Raw genomic sequence first — 22,164 nt, 5'->3', positions numbered from 1 at the left:
TTTTTTGTCTAGTTAATTGGAGTTCGAATATCAGTGCTTTACTTCAACCAATAGGTGGTGTAGTTTGTACAGGTTACAACATTATTTTAAGTCCAGGACCAGGGTTGATTGCTTCCGACAATTATGAGCTGCTGCTGAATTTACAAATCTATACAATCTCTTGGATTTTGTCTGCCCATGTCCTAATTGTCAATTTGAGTTAGGCTCCCTCTGTTGTGAACTGTTCCCATAAAGCTTGGGCAGGGCATGGACAGTTTAAGATTGTTTAATTGAAGATAACCTGATTCTCTTTCTTTCTAATTATCAAGGAAGTTGCCAATGTTTTTTTCTCAGGTTTCTTTATTGCTTCCTGTATTTCAGAAGTATATTACAATCGGGATTTCCAGTATTGAGTTCACTGCTAATTTGCTTCTGACAGGTTACAAATATTATTATTAATCTCCCTCAGCCTCTGGCAGGCTTGTTAGACTTGATGCTGAGAACAGTTTTTGTTTTGTCCACTTGAGAGGTTTTGAGGTGCTGGGAGTTGTTACATAAGGACACAGGGATCGGGCGGGGCCAAATGCTCCATGGTTCAATTAGATCACGGCTAATCTGGACCTTCACTTCATCCACCCACCTGAGCTCCATTTTCCACTGATACCTTTAACTAACATCAATCCCCTCCAATTATTTTGCTTTCAGTCTTCCTTTACCTTTCTGTTCCCCTGTTTTACACATATGTCCCGTCAATCATTCCTGCAGTGGATATGCAAATGAAATGATTTGGGAAATTGAGTTGTAAATACGCCTCCAGGCCATAGGATGGCGCAGCTCATTTCCCAATGGTATAAAGGAGTCATTACATGCATCTTTCACACTTGGTCTCAGAAAATTTATTGTTGGCAATGCTTTAATTTTCAGAATTTGCCAACCACTTGAAATTAAACGATGATCTGAGTAATTTTTACATTGCAAAAGTAGAAGGCAAAAGGAGCATTATTACAGGTACTGGTTAATAATTTTGTCATTAATGTAAGTTTAAATATGGGCCACATAATAGAATTGTCTTGGCTCAGTGGTAGCACACATGCCTCTGAGTAGAGAGGTTGCAGGTTCACAATCCCAGGTCTGATACTTGAGCACAAAATCTCGAACTGTTTGAATACATAGACTCTTTGGTCTCAGGTTTCACACAGCAGTAAATAGAATTGAGAGCGGAATACTGAACGAGGGGAGTTTCAGCGTCCTTTCCGTACTGGAGTTCACTTTTGACCTATGTCCTAGATTGAACATATGCAAAGTTGTACACCCTGTTTCACTGTGCACTGGCTCCTCATTGTATTCATCAGCATTCTTGATTTGCAGAGCAAAGCAACAATGTTTTAATCACTAGGTCAATGAATGATTGTTATTGAATTCCTTGCAGTGAAAAGTGATCCGATTACCAATCAAGGTGTTGTAATTGCTATCCTGTCATATATCGCAGACAGAACCGTTGATCTACTGATTTCCAATCAATTAAATTACAAATCTTTGTCTGGCATATTTCATCAGGTGCAGTTCTGTCCAGGAAGATATAATATTTCATTACTTGTTATGAGCACCAAGGGATTGTTTTTTGCTTCTGTTGATGATGTGGAAGGGAAGATATAGTGACAGAGAAAGGCTTTGGACTGTGATATCTGGGAAGAAAATCAAATGATGTTGCTGAATTTTTTAGCATGCCTTCCTAAAATTGCTCCTCGGATATGGTTAAATGGGTGGCAGGTGTCTTGAAGAAATTTGCTTTGCGGTCACGTTAGCCTGGAGCTTCGGCTGCAAGGGAAGCATTCTGATCAGGCCCACGGCAGTGATCCCTGAGCCAAAAGGGAGCTCTGCAATCCTCCCCACAAATAGCACAGGGATTCAGAGGCCAATTGAAGCATCGCTAGTTCAGAGTAACTAACTCAGCACAAAGTAGGGATTGAAATTTGGGCTTTTCTTGTTGGTATGTTTCAGCTATTTACTGGATAAATGCACAGAACATTTGAAATGTTACCTATCTCTTTAAATCCACGAACTGTGACATTATCCTGAGACACATCAATAAATCCCAGTTATTGCAGGAAGAAGACCATCTAATTTTGTGCAGAATAAAGATGCTGTTGGGTTACATCAAGGCGGAGGTTGGGGGGGGGGGGGGGGGGGGGGGGCATGGGTGTGCTCAAGGAGGCTAGTGTGAAGCATAATCACTGGTATCGACTAGTTTTGCCTAATGGCTTACACTGCTGTATGTAATATGGAATTACAGAACATTCAACATAGAAAACAATAATTGTGTCTTTCTCATGTGAGGAACATTCACAATCCTGCTTGCTCCCCATATGTTTGGTGATGTCTCTTTTTCAAGCAACTGATTCAATTTTAAAAGTAAATAGCAAACTCTCATTGATTCCAATTGAAACAGAGCCATAAAGTATAAAGTAAAGTAGCAACAGCCCCAGATGGCCATAGGCTGCTTTCCCCTTTGAGGGGAGAGAGCTGACTGGTGGTGATTTAACCTGAGGAGCAACATTCAGAAGGCGGGCCTTCATGAATAATTTCATTCAGTACAGGAATTGAACCCGCGCTGTTGCCCTTATTCTGCATTACAAACCAGCTATCCAGCCAATTGAGCTAAACCAGCTCGGTATTTTAAGGGGGAGGGGATTCCTGCGTACAGGCAGCCAGATTGACAGACTGACACCAATGAGAGCAGGTGGGTGTGCTGGGGAACTGAGAGGATTTGCAGCAGGGGTGAATTGAGAGGAGGGGGGTCTGGATTGTACAGGACTGCCATCATGGTCTGGGGATGGGGACCGATCACAGGAATGGGCGCAGATGATGGTCTGGGGGAGGTTCCTGATCGTGGAGCGGATCACATTGTAATTTGCGATGACCCAATTGTTGGAACAGGGCAAGGTCTGAAATGTCTTCCTTTGTGAAAGCAAAACATTTATCAGTATATTACCATTCCTCATTGCCAATTCAATTGCCTCCTTCATATTTTATGACCTTATCTTATCTTGGTGACCCCCTTTTAGCTAATGAGCAGAAAGCCATTTTATTGTTATTTAATTTTTTTGCTAATTGTCTCTCATATTGTTTTTTAATCGTTTTAGCCTTCCACTCTTTGACCTCCTTCTTTGCTTTTGAGATATGTACTTTTAATTTTATTATCTGCCTTGTAAACAGAAACTACTTGGGGCAGGATTCTACGGACAGTTAGCAGCGGGCACAAATCCCATAATGGCCGCAAAATATCACAAGAGGCCCAAGACGAGATTTGTGCGGGTGGGATTTTGGAATGCGCCGTTCCTGGGCCCTCCCCGAGTGCTCGATCAAAAGAGCGAGAACCTGATTTGAAGGAATTTCAAGATAATTAGCGAAGTTATAGTTCAATTTCAGGCTTCTTTGAATCTTCCCGCCCATCAGCACGTGGTCACGAGTCCAAATCACTAACGCTTTTTAAAAACGGGAACCAGGCACCATGTCCCCTCCTGAGAGGGAGGAAGGAGGCGGTGAGCACCCTTCTCCGTCTTGTACCAGTGTGTACAAGGGGACAGTATCCGCTAGCCAGCTGTAGAACAGGATGGTTCCAGGATGGTTAGGGTTAGGGTCTGGGGGTGACGGGGGGAGGGGGGGGGGCTGAGGGGGGTTCCTTCTCCAGGATCGAAGTTACAGCTGGTGTGTGTTGCCCTGTAGCCTTCAGCCTCTCTGTCTAGAAATTGCTCACTGCCCTGAATGATGCTGGAGCCTGTATGTTTTATTAACTGTGAACAGCCCTGAATGAAACTTCTGCCTGTGTGGTCAGGAAGTGAAAGCGGGTGCTTAGTCTACAGCTGTTAGTGGCCTGGGAGGGGACGGGGTGTTTGTGGGCGTGGGCTCATGAGGTGGGGGAAAGGGTGTGATGAGACTGATGAAGGCCAGTCTAAGGGGCTGGAAGATGTGACTCCGACAGAGAAGGCAGGGTGGTAACGAGCCTGGGGGAGGGCAGTGGCAAAACATTTAGAGACTATGCAGTGGTTGCCCAGGAGTTTTAAGTGCAAAGGCATGACAGCAAGGAGATCACGGGATGACCCAGACTGATTCTGAACGATGCCTATTAGTGTTGTCTATCTCAGCTACAGAGAGTATTTGTGTCCTCATGTTTGTCAAGTTAATTGGCCATTATCAGTTAAGCTTTAACAATGTCAGCTGCCCACATTCTCAAAGTCAAGGAGAAGAGTGCAGACTCATGAATCAAGGAATATAGAGTAGGTGTAGGGGATCGAGAGGGAATGTGTGTGCATTTTGGATGGATCCCGTGCCCACCACAGAAGAAACAAAAGCCCTTGATGTAGGCCAAAGGGGCTGTTAACGTTTACACTACAGGATCATTCCAAGGCGCAGCGGGTGACCTTTGTGGCACCGCAGAGTCATCTGCACACAAACACATTCGTGAAGTCATGGATGCACTCTATGCCAGGGCTTCCGACTACATTAATTTCGACCTGGACAAGGCCCATCAGAACAAGAGGGCTGCCGGGTTATGTTTCCATTATTAGTCTGCCACAGGTGCAGAGGTCCATCGATGGCACTCATGTGGTTATATGCACTCATGGCATCAGTTATATTAACAGAAAGGGAATTCACTCCCTTAATGTGCAACTGGTGTGTGACCACCAGATGAAGATCACGCATGCGTGTGCACATTTTCCTGGGAGTATACGTGATAGCTTCACCCATGGGCAGGCTCAAATCCCTGGAATTTTTGAGGATCACCCCAGGCTGCAGGGATGGACGATGGGGGAAAAGGGATACTCACAGAGGTCTTGGTGTATGTGTGTATAGAGGTTGGGGTGAGTTAAAGAGGGAGGTTCAGGATTAGATAATAGTTAACCTGTCATATCTGCTGCACATTTAATTATAGTTATTGTTCTTAATGAACTTAACTCTGTTTAAATTTACAAATCTGTTGACTGCAGTTGTTGGGCAGCTGAGGGCCAAAGTCTTTGGCTGTTTTTCGAAGAAATATTTATTAATTTCAATGGTGTTGCGACTCCAGGTCAAATGGGGCCGGGATTTACCGTGTACTAGCCCAGGGAATCATAACACTAAAGATTCCAATCCGGATCTCTCCACCAGGGCCAATGGGAATCGCACCAATTTTCACGCCAAAAACGACACTTGCCATTTTGGGGGAAAATTTCACCCTTGGAAAATCAGATCTAAATATCTTTTAAGATAGTAAAAAGTCCCAAGATGATACAGAGGAATGGTGACCATCCAAAATCGTTTTTTTTGTTGTAAATTTAGAGTACCCAATTATTTTTTTTCCAATTAAGGGGCAAGTTAGCGTGGCCAATCCACGTAGCCTGCACATCTTTGGGCTGTGGGGGTGTCACGGACAGTGACCCAGGGCCTGGATTCGAACCTGGGTCCTCAGTCATAGTCCCAGTGCTAACCACTGCGCCACATGCCACCCTGACCATCCATAATTTGACACTGAAACACACAAGGTGATATTCATGGAGGTGACCAAAGGCTCAGTGAAAGAGGTTGTTTTTAAAGGCTGCGAGAGATACAGAGAGATAGAGAGGTTTCGGGAGGTAACTCAAGTGTTTGGGGCCTAGTCAGCTGAAGGTATCCTTGGAGGAGTGCAGAGGTCACAAATGTTTGTAGGGTTGGAGAAAGCTGCAGGATTGAAAGAGCTAGGCCATGGGAGGATTTGAAGACAAGAATGATAATTTGACACTGAGGTGTAGGTGGACTGGGAGCTGATTGAATTAGTTTAGATTCCTGCCCATGGTTGTTCCACAGCAACGACTGAATGTGTGGAGGTGAGGTGAGGGCAGCATTGGTATTGGGTCTCAGGTGTGATGCTCCCATGATTGAACACCTTTCTAATGTTTTCTGTCAAGTTCCCAACATGAATAATGACCAGTTGGATGAGAGAGCAAAGGGAGACCTGTGCCGATAGAACCTTCCTCCATAGAAGAGTTTACGCTTTCAAGAGACCGGGAAGATGAGAGAATCATTGGCAGAAAGAAATGAAAAGAGAAATTCATAAATTTTTCCTGAAATTCTTTTGCAGCTGAGGTCAGTATCCGCAAGAACATTTTCATGGTTCCGAATAGTTCTGATTTGTGGCTCATTCTTTACTCTGCAATTGACAGAAACTAACAGCAAAATGAGAAAAATATGTTCCCACCCTAGTCGAGCCTCCCTGTCACCAAGGCAATGGAGGTCACCTTTTTATTTTATGAGCAATTGAAATGTTGTTATTGGAGCATTTCTATTGGGAATATAGTATGAGATGGGGTTTTCTTTTGAGAATTTGGAGGATGCTATGAATTAACATTTTGTAATTAAAATGTGCCCACCCTCACAAAATATTCAGTGTCCAAAAGTAATCTTTGGAAGTCTTGGATCTCGTGGGACACTCTGCGATCTTAACTCTTTACGTTGAAGTCTTGGGCATTTGATGGAAGATTGGGAGGCAATGGGAGTTCAAAGCTGTGAAGAGTAACCCGAGTAATGCCGAGTTGAGGTTCTGTCTAAATCTTGCTTCCATTGGTAGGCAAAGAGCCTTTCCATTGTACAGATCAGCAGAAACGAGGGGCTGGATTCTCCATCCCGCCGCGCCTCATTTCTGGTTCAGCACGCCGGCGGAATGCTCCGTTATGCCGGCTGGTCAATGAGGTTTCCCATTGTGGGGCAGCCCCACGCCGTCGGGAATCCCCCGGGCTGCCGGCAATACGGAGCGTCTCGCCGGCGGAGAATCCAGCCCGTGATTCCTTGCATCAATGCAAAAATAATGGGCGGAATTCTCCGTTCGCCAACACCAAAATCGGGGTGTGCGATCGGGCAGAGAATAGCTTCCAACGCCAAAATCACGGCAGGTGCCAGTTTGACGCTAAATCGCAATGACAAATTACAGCACAGGAACAGGCCCTTCGGCCCTCCAAGCCTGCGCCGGATAATAATCACTTATTGTCACAAGTAGGCTTCAATGAAGTTACTGTGAAAAGCCCCTAGTTGCCACATTCCGGCACCTGTTCGGGGAGGCCGGTACGGGAATTGAACCCACGTTTCTGGCCCTGTTCTGCATTACAAGCCAGTTGTTTAGCCCACTGTGCTAAACTGAGTGCATTAAAGTGAGTAAAGTGCATTAAACTGAGTGTATACTCCGTCACCTCGAAAAAAGCATCAATGCAATGCACGCCACGCATACTTTAAACACCGTTTGCATATCATTAGTGGGCAAACCCGTGATTCTCCGTCTCTGATGGGCCAAGTTCCCAATGGCGCGGTCCACATGTGCTCTCAGAAAACGTGAACCTGGCGTGGTGGCTGCTGAGAGCGAGAGAGAGGGCATACAGACAGTATCCACACCAACATACTTCGCCGACAGTCATGCCACCGGCCGGGGAGGCTCTGTCGGGGGAAGTAGTGGGGGGTGGCGAGCTGGTGGGCTGTGAGGTCAAGGTGGACGAGTACACAACACCATTATCGCAGCCGGCAAGGCAGCCATGCAGCTGCGCACGCCGCTGACAGCTCGCTTTAAACCTGGTGCCCAGGGTCATATAGGTGAAACCCCCCCCCCCCCCCCCGGGGCACCCCCCTGGATGCCCTCTAACCCCAGCCGACCCATCAGCTGTATGGGCACTCCAGGACAACCTATCCCATCTTTTCGGCTTCAATCAGTGTGTGTGTGGGGAGTGTATGCGAGTGTCCATCACGGACTCAGCGAATCCCGCACCATTTTTCATGGGAACCGATGGTGTTCCACATGGCGCCGGTGCTAGCCCCTCACCGGCAGCGGAATCGGTGATGATTTTCCTGTCATAAAGGTCCATGGATCTCCATTAGCATCAACACTTAGTCGCAGAAATGGAGAATCCAGCCCAATATTGTTACATAACCTTTAATATTTAGACAACGTATGCCAATGTTACTTTGAAAGTTGCCTGCACAACTGAAGAATCATGATAATTGTTGGGATCTCATGACCTTGAGAAGAATTCCAATTAGATTCCGAGATGCTTAGATTTGACACTAAGATGGATCGTCACACTTCAGGGGCGAAATTCTCCCGAAACGGCGCGATGTCCCCCGACTGGCGCCCAAAACGGCGCCAATCAGACGGGCATCGCGCTGCCCCAAAGATGCGGAATGCTCCGCATCTTTGGGGGCCGAGCCCCAACATTGAGGGGCTAGGCCGGCGCCGGAGGAATTTCCGCCCCGCCAACTGGCGGAAACTGCCTTTGTTGCCCCGCCAGCTGGTGCAGAAATGACATCCCCGGGCGGCGCATGCGCGGGAGCGTCAGCGGCCGCTGACAGTTTCCCACGCGTGCACAGTGGAGGGAGTCTCTTCCGCCTCCGCCATGGTGGAGACCGTGGCGGAGGCGGAAGGGAAAGAGTGCCCCCACGGCACAGGCCCGCCTACGGATCGGTGGGCCCCGATCGCGGGCCAGGCCACCGTGGGGCACCCCCCAGGGCCAGATCGCCCCAGGGCCAGATCGCCCCAGGACCCCGGAGCCCGCCCACGCCGCCTTGTCCCGCCGTTCAAAAGGTGGTTTAATCCACGCCGGCGGGACAGGCAATTTATCGGCGGGACTTCGGCCCATCCGGACCGGAGAATCGAGCGGGGGGCCCGCCAACCGGCGCGGCGCGATTCCCGCCCCCGCCGAATATCCGGTGCCGGAGACTTCGGCAACCGCCGGGGGCGGGATTCACGCCAGCCCTCGGCGATTCTCCGACCCGGCGGGGTGTCGGAGAATGACGCCCCTGGTTTGGATTTGCAAACTGGGCCTCTTCAGAAACGCTAAGAATACCTGTTCTGGGAGTTCTTCTTTGTGCAGGATTCATAGAATCCCTACAGTGTAGAAGGGGGCCTATCGAGTCTGCACCAACCCTCCAAAAGAGCACCTTACCTTGCCCCGCTCCCCCATCCTATCCCCATAACACCACCTAACCTTTGGACCCGAAGGGGCAATTTACCATGGCCGATCCATCTAATCTGCATATCTTTGGACTGTGGGAGGAAACCGGAGCACCCGGAGGAAACCCACGCAGACACGGGGAGAACGTGCAGACTCCACACAGACAGTCACCCGAGGCCAGAATTGACCCCGGGCCCCTGGCACTGTGAAGCAGCATTGCTAATCACTGTGCCACCGTGTCAGAGAAAACTCAACCATGCCCCCTTTTTACAGCACTGGCTGCTGTACGTTGGTGAGTCTTCACTCACTGACACACTGAAAAGCTTTGGGCCATTTAAACAGCTTTTCAGTGTGTGAGTGAAGGAGTGTGAGTGAGTGAGCTAAGTGGGTAAGGTGGCAGGGTGATCGGTGGCAGAGCTGTTGGGGGCAGGCTGGATCGGGTGGCAGGGAGCAGCAGGTTTGGTAGGGTAGCAGGTGGTGGGCTGGCAGGAGGGGTAGGATGGTGCGGTCGGGTCAGGCCAAGGGGAGTAGGTGGGCCAGGCAGAGTTGGAGGGTCACTGGGGAAGGCGGAGGGTCAGGGAGGGCAGGGGACGGGGATTCAGTAGGAAATCGGGCGGGGGTGGTGGGGGGCATCAGTTGCATATTTACCAGGAATTAGAAATATGTTTTTCCTGTCGACTATTTCCTGGGTAACTATCCAGCTAAGTGAGTCTAACCCTTTGAACAAGTCAGAGGGTTCCAGATTCAGGCGGATTGCCCATCAGAAGTTAAATGAAGACACATAGAAAAAAGAGCAGCCTTTTGCCCTTCGAACCTGCTGCACCATTCAACCTGATCATGGCTGATCCTCTACCTTAATGCCATACTCCTGCGCTCGCCCCTTGCCCCTTGACAGCTAAAGTTGAAATTTCCAGGCAATTCTCTCAGGGTCCTTGGACTGGGAATTCCACGGGGTTCCCGTAACACATTCTGCAGGTTGCATCCGGTCCCTGACCACTTGGAAATTGGAGGATCTGGGCCAATAAAACCCACAGTCTAACTGTTATATTGTGACAAGGTGCAAACTAATCACTCGCCTCATTGCTGGTTGTGTCTCTGTAATCTATCTGCACTGGATTGGTCTCTGTGAAGGGCTTTTCATCATTTTGCTGTTTGTCCTTTTCTTTGTGTTGTTTCTTTTTGTTAATAGAGATGAAAACGTGAAGGAAAAATTGCAACAGTAAAAAAGATCCCTGTTGAGGCAAATTAAAGACCTCACAACACAAAACAGACATCAATGGACAGGTTAACAAGTCAACCCTTTAATCGCACTCTCCTACAGGAAGTCAATACAAATTAAGGCTTGTTCACTACCTGCGCTGTGCGTTTTGTTTCAGCTAATGGCAGCTCAGATAACTGATCAAAAGAGCCTGATATCTACAGCAACAATAGAAAATGGAACAGCTCTGAGGTAATGTGGTTTGGAAATGATTTATTCTCCTGAATTTTTTAAAAGCACTATCTGCTTGTGCCAGAAAATGGATGCTGCTTTCCTGCAATTCTGTACCAGTTATATCAAGTCTCGAGTTCTGGATGTATTGGACCACCTGCTGGCTCATAGAGTGCCAATGCATGTCAGCAATTTGCCCCCTAGGCTACTAATTATTTTGTACCATAGGAATAAGAAACTGTTGATGAGAAACCATTTCTTCAGTGTTTTCTTTTGGGCTTTGAGTGTTCACAAGCCAGTGGTGTGATTCTGCTACAATTCTTCAAGTCCCTTTATACTGCCGGAGAGCAGAGATCTCCTTCAATAGGAAACCAAGGCGTATATTACTCCGTATTGGGAAGCAGCCACATAATTTCTCCCAAGTGAATAAAAACCTTGCCAGGAAGAAAGTATGCTGATTCCTCTTGTCAGCCAATAAGAGGCAGATGCTTGACACCTTCTGTGTCTCCAGCCACAAGCTTGCCATGATATTGACGTAAGGGGAAAGGCAATTGCTCCCTTATAATGTTATTTTGATGCAAACTTGGCAATAGTTTTTAAAGTGCAAAGCAGTTTAAATCCAAATTAATTTTGGGCTTCCAGCTTGCAAGTGAGTGTTTATGAATAATCCAAGTTTCAATTGCATTCTTTTTAAGACTAATGTGATTCAGCTATCAATACAGTGGCGAACCATTTGTAAATATGCTCCCCTCTAAGTCACCAAGTATTCTGATTTACTGGACATCCATCAGTATTCCATTATCAACATTGTGCAAAGTTTTCAGAGTTCCCTTTGCAACACCACTGTGGGAGCAACATTGACACTGAATCAAGAGGAAGGCCCACCACTATTGTTAGGAACAATAAATGTTGAATTTCTATTTATATTTGTGCACTAAGAAAGGTGGAACATGGGTGTGGTTTCATTTATGTTTTATTTGATGCTGGAAGATCTGGAGAATCTCCGGGCAAACATCAGGGGCGAAATTCTCCGTTATCGGCGGAAACTCCGCCGATCGGCGCAAAAAACGGCGCAAATCCCACTTGCGTCACATCATAAAAATGGGCCGATAGTCTGCGGCCCGAAATGGGCTAGCAGTGACGTAACGGGATCCGCGCTTGCGCAGTGGTTCACGCCGTGCAGCGTCATACGCGCTGCACGGCGTGACGGCTCATAAGGCCGCGCAGCTCCCCCCCACCCGACCGGAATAGCCGACCGCAACACCCGACTTGATGGCTGGCCGTCGCTCAGCCCCGAGGTTCGAGTCACGCGATGTGGAGGCGCTCCTGGATGCGGTGGAGCAGAGGAGGGACGTCCTGTATCCCGGGCACGGCCGCAGAGTTGCCCCACGCCACAGCCGGCGTCTGTGGAGGGAGGTGGCAGAGGCCGTCACCGCTGTGGCCCTAACACCACCGACAGGCACCCAGTGCCACAAGAAGGTGAACGACCTCGTCAGAGCAGGCAGGGTGAGCGTCCCCCATATCCCCCATATCCCCTCTCCCCCAAATCCCCCCTCCCCCATATCCCCCCTCCCCCATATCCCCCCTCCCCCATATCCCCCCTCCCCCATATCCCCCCTCCCCCATATCCCCCACCCTCCCCCATATCCCCCCTCCCCCATATCCCCCATATCCCCCCTCCCCCATATCCCCCCTCCCCCATATCCCCCATATCCCCCACATCCCCCCTCCCCCATATCCCCCATATTCCCCCCTCCCCCATATCCCCCCTCCCCCATATCCCCCCTCCCCCATATCCCCCCCTCCCCCATATCCCCCCTCCCTCATATCCCCCATATCCCCCCCTCCCCCATATTCCCCATATCCCCCCTCCCCCATATCCCCCCTCCCCCATATCCCCCCTCCCACATATCCCCCCTCCCCCATATCCCCAATATCCCCCCTCCCCCATATCCTCCATATCCCCCCTCCCCATATCCCCCATATTCCCCCCTCCCCCATATCCCCCCTCCCCCATATCCTCCCTCCCCCATATCCCCCATATTCCCCCCTCCCCCATATCCCCCCTCCCCCATATCCCCCCTCCCCCATATCCCCCATATTCCCCCCTCCCCCATATCCCCCCTCCCCCATATTCCCCATATCCCCCCTCCCCATATCCCCCCTCCCACATATCCCCCCTCCCCCATATCCCCCATATCCCCCCTCCCCCATATCCCCCCTCCCCCATATCCCCCCTCCCCCATATTCCCCATATCCCCCCTCCCCCATATCCCCCCTCCCACATATCCCCCCTCCCCCATATCCCCATATCCCCCCTCCCCCATATCCCCCATATCCCCCCTCCCCCATATCCCCCCTCCCCCATATCCCCCATATCCCCCCTCCCCCATATCCCCCATATCCCCCCTCCACCATATCCCCCATATTCCCCCCTCCCCCATATCCCCCATATCCCCCCTCCCCCATATCCCCCCTCCCCCATATCCCCCCCTCCCCCATATCCCCCATATCCCCAAGTGAATCCAGCCCTAACCTTAACCTCTGCAATGCACGCGCAACCGATGGCGTGCATTCAGATACCTGCCTAACACTGTTGCCTTTTACCCCTGCCACCACCCCCCCCCCCCAGGAGAAGCGCGCACACAACAATAGGGAGCATGTGAGGACTGGAGGAGGGCCCGCTGATGAGAGGCCACTGACCGTACACGAGGAAAGGGCCCTGGAACTGGCTGGCGGACCTGAGGACCGGGAGGTTGCTGATGCAGAGGTCGGGGCCCCACGAGCAAGTGAGCCACCAACAGCCCGTCCCCATATCCCCCCTCCCCTATATCCCCCTCTCCCGTATCACCTGATCACTGCCTGATGTCTAACCATGCATGCTTCATTGTGTATCGCAGGACCAAACGTCCAGGCACCCATCCCCGCAGATGCAGACCGCCCGCAGGATGCCCCTCGGAGACCACGGGAGACGGAGAGACCCGAACCCTCCAGCATGCGACGCCCGCAGGATGCCCCTCGGAGACCACGGGAGACGGAGAGACCCGAACCCTCCAGCATGCGACGCCCGCAGGATGCCCCTCGGAGACCACGGGAGACGGAGAGACCCGAACCCTCCAGCATGCGACGCCCGCAGGATGCCCCTCGGAGACCACGGGAGACGGAGAGACCCGAACCCTCCAGCATGCGACGCCCGCAGGATGCCCCTCGGAGACCACGGGAGACGGAGAGACCCGAACCCTCCAGCATGCGACGCCCGCAGGATGCCCCTCGGAGACCACGGGAGACGGAGAGACCCGAACCCTCCAGCATGCGACGCCCGCAGGATGCCCCTCGCACACCACGGGAGACGGAGAGACCCGAACCCTCCAGCATGCGACGCCCGCAGGATGCCCCTCGGAGACCACGGGAGACGGAGAGACCTGGAGCAACAGGGAGACGACACCCCCGTCACGTGCGGGAGCGACCACCCAGCGATGAGGGGGGCAGCCACAGGCCCCCGTCACATCCGAGCCAGGACCTCACTACCCAGGACACCACTATCCAGGACACCCCTACCCGGGACACCACTACCCAGGACACCCCTACCCGGGACAGCACTACCCGGGACAGCACTACCCGGGACAGCACTACCCGGGACAGCACTACCCGGGACAGCACTACCCAGGACACCCCTACCCGGGAAGACGAAATACCGGACAGTGACTCAGAGTGGATGGGTGGAGACGAACCCCCACCCCAAAGTGCCATGGACTCAGAGTGGGACGAAGAGCACGACACAACGCCACTGCTGTCACCAACACCCTCCACCATCGCAGAAACACTCACCACGGTTGGGCACTTTAGTGATGAGGCGTCTGGTACACTCACTGGTGCGCACAACACAGCCGTCCCGGTACAGCAGGTGGAGGTAGGAGCAGCAGAGGGACCGGGCGGTCGGAGGGCAGCCCAGGCCAAGCGAACATCTGCCGCCCAGATGGATCCCGGGTTCCTGCAGTTACCACACCCACACATAGATCCGATGCAACCACCGACACGGAGACGAGCGAATAGGGTGACGGGTGGCTTGCGGCGGCTGCGGTCGCATGTGGAGGAGTCCACCCGCGTCCAGGAGCTGGGAGTGGTCCCGGTCATGCGTGCCACCCAGGCTGACACCGCACGGGTGGCGTCCGCGGTGGAGGCAATGGGTGCGACGGTGTCAGACATGGGGAACGGTTTGCGAGGCCTGGGGCCTTCCGTGCAGGCGGCGTCTGTGGCCCAGGAAATGGCTGCCCTCTCACAGGAGGCCATGAGCCAGTGCCAGCGCCAGATGGCAGAGGCGCTCAACGCCATAGCCCAGTCTCAGCAGGCCATGGCCCAGTCTCTGCAGGCCATGGCCCAGTCTCAGCAGGCCATCGCTGAGGGCATCGGCGCCAGTGGCCATGTGCGAGCTGGCGTCGCACTGTCGCAGACAGGGTTCAACAACCCCCTGGGCTCCATGGCTGCAAACCTGCAGACCCCTGTCGATATCAGCACGGGCCTCCAGGACTGGCAGCGCCAGATGTCGGGGGCGCGTCGGATGGCCAGTCCGTTCGCATCCCCCACCCATGTAGAGGCCTGGGGGCCATCGGGCACCCCGAGGGAGGAGGAGGTGGTGTGGTCCGTCCCGGCTCCCTCTGTAGGGGAGGTCCCGGTACACCGCGACACCTCGGACTCCCCCCCCCTTCCGTCCCAGGTGCATCGGGTGGGCAACGGGCAGGACAGGCTGGGAGCTCACCATCCCAGTCGCCCGGGCCGCAGCCTGGCCCATCTAGGCCAGGACGCCCCAGGAAACGGCCGCCAAAGGGATCCAGTGTCAGAGGGCAGGAATCACAGGAGTCCACCTCCAGTTCTGCTGTACCGTCTGGGGAACCACGTAGACGTAGTCAAAGGGCCCGTAAGGCCAAACAATTAGACACTGAGTAAGTTGGCACGGGTGCAGGGCACAGATGAGTTTTAGGCGCTAGGGCACGTGCATGAACTCCTTTGGTTATTAAAGTCAATGTTACACCTACCGAAGCTGCCTTTGTGCTCTGTCCAAAGTGTGCGGGGGTGTCATGTACGTTGAGCGCAAGTGTGTGTGTGAGGGGTGGTCTTACCTCAGCCCCAGGTGAGTCTGCCCCCATGGGCCGCCATCAACATCCCCCGGGCAGAGGACGGGACCGTGCGCTGCAGTGTCACAGCCGCATGCAGGGATGGTCCGGGTGGATGGTGGTACTGTGGCCATGGGTCAGACATAGTCCAACGATGTAGAGCCAGGAGCTCATCGGAGGCGGGTTGTCATCATTCTCCATGGCCTGCGATAGACACGCGTCCACCCGCAACTGGGTGAGCCCGGCCCGTTGTGCCGCCGGTGGATCGGCAATTGGGAGTGGGGGGGTGGTGTGCATGCGGGTGGGGTGTGTGGGGTTGGGGAGGGGGGTGAGGGTGCTGGGTGGGTGGATGGGTGGGGGGTGTGGGTGGTCGGCTGTTGTCATGGTGTGCGGTCTGTGGCCATACTACCCGATTCCCACGCCCATCTAGTCAGTGAAGCGGGCGTCTATCAGTCTGTCCCGTGCCCGCTGGGCCAGCCGGTAACGGTGGACAGCCACCCGTCTGTGTCTACCCCGTCTGCCCTGACCATTGCCCCCATCCCCCTCATCTGGGGAGGACTGGGCCTCTTCCTGCTGCTCCTCCACTCCGCCCTCCTCTGCCTGCGGCACATCGCCCCTCTGCTGGGCTATGTTGTGCAGGACGCAGCACACCACAATGATGCGGCCGACCCTATCTGACCGATACTGGAGGGCGCCCCCAGAGAGGTCCAGGCACCTGAAACGCATCTTCAGCACGCCAAAGCACCTCTCGATCACTCCCCTTGTCGCTACATGGGCATCATTGTAGCGGTTCTCCGCCTCATTGCGTGGCCTCCGTATAGGCGTCATCAGCCACGATCGCAATGGGTAGCCCCAGTCGCCCAGCAACCAGCCCCTCAGCCGGGGATGGCGTCCCTCGTACATGCCGGGGATGGATGACCGCGACAACACGAATGAGTCGTGTACACTGCCTGGATGACGGGCGCAGACGTGCAGGATCATCATGCGGTGGTCGCAGACCACCTGTACATTCATCGAATAGGTCCCCTTCCTATTAGTGAACACGGCCCTGTTATCTGCAGGTGGCCGCACGGCGACGTGCATCCCATCGATCGCGCCCTGGACCATGGGGAACCCGGCAATGGCAGAGAAGCCCACGGCCCGGGCATCTTGGCTGGCCCGGTCCACGGGGAAGCGGATGTAGCGGTGCGCCATGGCATAAAGGGCATCTGTCACTGCCCGGATGCAGCGATGCACCGATGTCTGCGATATGCCGGACAGGTCCCCACTCGGTGCCTGGAATGACCCCGTTGCATAAAGGTTCAGGGCCACCGTAACCTTGACGGACACGGGGAGAGGGTGTCCCCCGCCAGTGCCACGCGGTGACAGGTGTGCCAGCAGGTGGCAGATGTGTGCCACGGTTTCCCGGCTTATCCGGAGTCTCCTCCTGCATTCCCGGTCCGTGAGGTCCTGGTATGACTGCCGGGGCCGGTACACACGGGGCGCCCTCGGGTGCCTCCGTTGCCGTGGGGCCGCGACGTCCTCCTCCCCCTCCTCGTCCTGTCGGTCAGGTGTCCCTCCAGCCTGGGCGGCTGCCGCCTGCCCCTCTGCGGCAGCCTGCGCCGCCTCTCTGGCACGCTCCTCCTCCTCCTCCTCCTCCTCATCCAGGGCAACATAGACATGAGCGGCTGCCACCACGGCGGCCAACATCGCTGGATGGTCTGAAAACATGACGGCCTGGTGGGGGGGAGGGGAACGACGACATGTCATCATTGCCCATATCCCCTCCTCCCCCCGGCCAGGTGGCATGGACCGCATGGGTCCAACTGTTGGAGGCTGGCACCTGGCCAGGTGGACCAACTCATTTGCCCTCCCATCACCCACCCCGGCACGGACCCCCCCCCCCCCCCAACCTCCACCCCGGCACGGACCCCCTCCCCAACCCCCAACCTCCACCCCAGCACGGACCCCCCCCAACCTCCACCCCGGCACGGACCCCCTCCCCAACCTCCACCCCGGCACGGACCCCCTCCCCAACCTCCACCCCGGCACGGACCCCCTCCCCAACCCCCAACCTCCACCCCAGCACGGACCCCCCCCCCCAACCTCCACCCAAGCACGGACCCCCCCCCGAACCTCCACCCCGGCACGGACCCCCTCCCCAACCCCCAACCTCCACCCCGGCACGGACCCCCTCCCCAACCCCCAACCTCCACCCCGGCACGGACCCCCTCCCCAACCTCCACCCCGGCACGGAACCCCCTCCCCAACCTCCACCCCGGCACGGACCCCCTCCCCAACCTCCACCCCGGCACGGACCCCCTCCCCAACCCCCAACCTCCACCCCAGCACGGACCCCCTCCCCAACCTCCACCCCGGCACGGACCCCCTCCCCAACCTCCACACCGGCACGGACCCCCTCCCCAACCCCCAACCTCCACCCCAGCACGGACCCCCCCCCAACCTCCACCCCGGCACGGACCCCCTCCCCAACCCCAACCTCCACCCCAGCACGGACCCCCCCCAACCTCCACCCCGGCACGGACCCGCTCCCCAACCTCCACCCCGGCACGGACCCCCTCCCCAACCTCCACCCCGGCACGGACCCCCTCCCCAACCTCCACCCCGGCACGGACCCCCTCCCCAACCTCCACCCCGGCATGGACCCCCTCCCCAACCCCCAACCTCCACCCCAGCACGGACCCCCCCCCCAACCTCCACCCCGGCACGGACCCCCTCCACAACCCCCAACCTCCACCCCGGCACGGACCCCCTCCCGGCACTCCCCCGGAGCCCAGCCTACTCTAACCACCCCCCCCCCCCCGCCGCACACACACACAAGCCGAGACACACCTCTCCTCAGGCAATCAGTCTGCGGCCACGCCATTTCCTGCCCAGAGCCAACCCCCCAGGCCGTCACTCACCTCCTCGCTGGTCGGCGTGAGCCTGGAGCACCGGGTCACGCCGATGAAAAGGTGGTTTGATTCACGTCGACGTGAACGGTCATCACGTCGACGGGACTTCGGCCCATCCGGAAGGGAGAATATCGGCAGGCCGAAAATCGGCTGCCTTGCGCAGACCCGTTACATTCTCCGCGGCAGCGGCGCCATTAACGCCCCGCCGACTTTTCTCCCTTTGGAGACTTCGGCGGGGGCGGGGGCGGGATTCACGGCGGCCAACGGCCATTCTCCGACCCGGCGGGGGGTCGGAGAATGACGCCCCAGGCTTGCCGTTGTTTGTATCCATGCATTTTTAATGAGGTTTTACAACCCTTGAAGTGAAGAGATGGTTTAAAAAAGGGTGAGTAGTTTACTGATTTTGGTATCAAAACACAAAGTGGAAAATACAGGGTAGACAGAAAAGAAGGTCAAAGTGTGTATGTCAGAGAGGGAAGAGAGGGGTTTTGAGCTCTTTGCAAGCGTGCTGGGGGAACTAAGTTCAGGGAACTCAAGTGTTCATTCTGCAGTTGAAGTAAAGGTAAATTTAGAGCGATGTTTTGGTTGTCTCAGAGAGGTATACCAGCTGGGGAATGAGAATCTAGTAAATGCTCAGAAATCTACTGGAAGGAAACTTTTTTGCAACTCGGCCAGCCAAAGCAAAAATGTGTTAGGATAATGGTAAACCTTCACTGTGCTTTTGTGTCTGTAAGGATATTTCTGGGATAAAAGTAATAGTGTGACTTTGAATAACTTTCTGGTGTTTGTACTGAGATCTTGCCAACATTTTTGTCTGGTGTAATATAGTTCATTTTCCTTGTTTAATAAATGTTTATTCCTTACGTTAAAGGTTTGTCAGTAATCTCCTTTGATTTTGTTCAGTAACTTGCCTCCATCGTCTCTAGAAATAAACAAAGTTAGGATCCATCGAGCCAGGCTTTTCCTGGGGTTCTGACTTGTCTGGCATTAACACCAAATGGCATTATAACACTTGTCTTCTTCGAGCACCCAGGACTTGGTGATTTATGCCTCATTTCCAGCATTGTCAACATTCAAATTAATGCTTCAAAAATGATCACAATCAGCGATAAGTTTTAGAATGTTCTTCAATCCTTGTCACATCTCGAGGCAGCTTTCCAAAGTGTGAATTTAAAATATGGTCTGTAATGGGCTCTGTCGCAGATTTCCCTCTAGACCACCATTTTGAATGGGTCCATAAGTCTGGCCACTTTGATGACAGTTAGTCGATGTTTGTATGTTTATATATCTGTACCTGTAAAAAGACAGAGGCAATTCAAATTCCATTTCCTATGCAATTGTATTCAGAGCAATATTTTTTTCAGCCTTAGTTCTTTAGTTCCAATCCCTTCTCTCTTTACTTGAAATCCTGGGGTGGATTCTCTGCAGCCTGCAGGGTAGCGGGTTTCCCGATCCCGCAGAAAAACAAGCGTCGGTCTAAAAATGGGGTCATGCCAGCTCTGGTCCTGTTAGGATGATCCACTCCCCAACCAGTGTAATTAATGGGAGGAGCCAGGTCTGTCTATAGTTTAGCATTTTGCCATAGGATTTGATATTAAGCCGAACAGTAGTTTTGCAAACTTTGTTGGGTTGAGCAGACGTGTACAGGATCTGGGGTGAAATTCTCCAGTATCGGCGCGATGTCTGCCGACTGGCGCCCAAAATGGCGCAAATCAGTCGGGCATCGCGCCACCCCAAAGGTGCGGAATGCTCCGCATTTTTGGGGGCCGAGCCCCAACCTTGAGGGGTTGGCCCGTGCCGGACTGATTTCCGCCCCACCAGCTGGCGGGAAAGGCCTTTGGTGCCCCGCCAGCTGGCGCGGAAATGACATCTCCAGGCGGCGCATGCGCGGGAGCGTCAGCGGCGGCTCACGGCATTCCCGCACATACGCAGTGGAGGGAGTCTCTTCCGCCTCCGCCATGGTGGAGACTGTGGCGAAGGCGGAAGGGAAAGAGTGCCCCCACGGCACAGCCCCGCCCGCGGATCGGTGGGCCCCGATTGCGGGCCAGGCCACCGTGGGGGCACCCCCCTGGGGCCAGATCACCCCGCGCCTCCCCCCCGGACCCCGGAGCCCGCCCGCGCCTCCTTGTCCCGCCAGTAAGGTAGGTGGTTTAATTTACGCCGGCGGGACAGGCATTTTAGCGGCGGGACTTGGGCCCATCCGGGCTGGAGAATCGCGGGGGGGGGGCCGCCAACTGGCGCGGCGCGATTCCCGCCCCCGCCGAATATCCTGTGGTGGAGAATTCGGCAACCGGCGGAGGCGGGATTCACGCCAGCCCCCGGCGATTCTCCGACCCGGCGGGGGGTCGGAGAATCTCGCCCCAGTTCTTGAAAGAAACTCTCTCCAAACGTCTCTACACAGATAAGCAAGTAATCTCTTTGTTAACTTTATTTGTAAGTGGCATTTGAGCTGTATTGGGTTGCTTAATTGAAGTTATTCGCAGGTGTAGATAGTAAGTTTACGTTTCTTCTTATGTTTAAGAATTGTTTAACTGATAATTCCAACGCTATTTTCTTTGATGTTCATGTGGTTAATTCTGAGTTTAAATTAAAGTTTGTTTTAACATAAAATATACCTATTGGTCTGAGTCAACACTCCTGAGATGAAGTATCCTTTTCTCACAGTTTTACAAATTAAAAAAAAAAGAATTGTGTGGGGTTCTCGTCTGGCATCCTAATAGAAAAATATCCTTACACTTCCTTGTGAACCATGAACTATTTTCAGAAACGTCAGCCATTGCTGATGCACTGTCTTTCCTCCTAAACTCCTTTCCCAGTCCACTCCAGCCAACTCTGCTCTCATTCCTTTATAATTACTCTGATTTAAATGTAGCACAGTTGTTTCTGACCCAAGTTACTCCCTCTCAAATCGAATGCTGAATTCTACAATGCTATGGTCACTGTTTCCGATGGGGTCTTTTACTCGGAGATTGTTTATTATAGCTGTCTCATTTATTATTACCAAATCCCAAATAGCCTGATCCCTGGGTGAATCCACAACATATTGTTCTGGGAAACTGTACCGAATACACTCTATGAATTCTTCCTCATGGCTACCTCTGGCAATTTGATTTCCCCAATCAAAGTCACCCATGATTAAAGTACTGCCTTTTTACATGCCTTTATTATCCCCTGATTTACTCTCCATCCTACAGTATAGCTACTGGGCCTATAGACTACTCCCACCAGTGTCTTCTTCCTTTATTATTTCTTACCTCCACCCATATGGATTCGACATCTTCCAATCCAAGATCATTTCTTGGTATTGAACTTATTCCATCCCGTACCATGAACGCTACCTCACCATCCTTTCCTTCTTGCCGGTCCTTATGAAAATTTATTTCCCAGTTTTGATCTCCTTGTAACTATGTTTCTGTAATGGCTACAAGATCATATCCATTAATCTTAATTATTATTGTTAATTCATATATCTTGTGCCGAATGCTACGTGCATTTAAGTAAAAGGCCATTAATTTTGCCTTGCTACCCTTTTTTGACTTTAATTATGGTTGATTTTTTATGTTTGTCTGGGTATTATTATCTAAATAGCTGTCTTGTAATTTTGTTGTATCTTTCTGCTTTGTAAGACTACATATCTGCTCTACAGAAACTGCCCCCCTCTATTCACTTTAAAGCCATCTCTACCTCCCTAGTTATGCAGTTTACAAGAATACTGGTCCCAGCACGGTTGAGATGTAGGCTGCCCAACGGTATGTCCCCACTGTCCCCAGTACTGATGCCAGTGCCCCACAAAGCAAACCCAC

This window comes from Scyliorhinus torazame, chromosome 21 (genome assembly GCF_047496885.1).
Source record: "Scyliorhinus torazame isolate Kashiwa2021f chromosome 21, sScyTor2.1, whole genome shotgun sequence".
NCBI lineage: Eukaryota > Metazoa > Chordata > Chondrichthyes > Carcharhiniformes > Scyliorhinidae > Scyliorhinus > Scyliorhinus torazame.
This window is presented reverse-complemented; position numbering follows the sequence as displayed.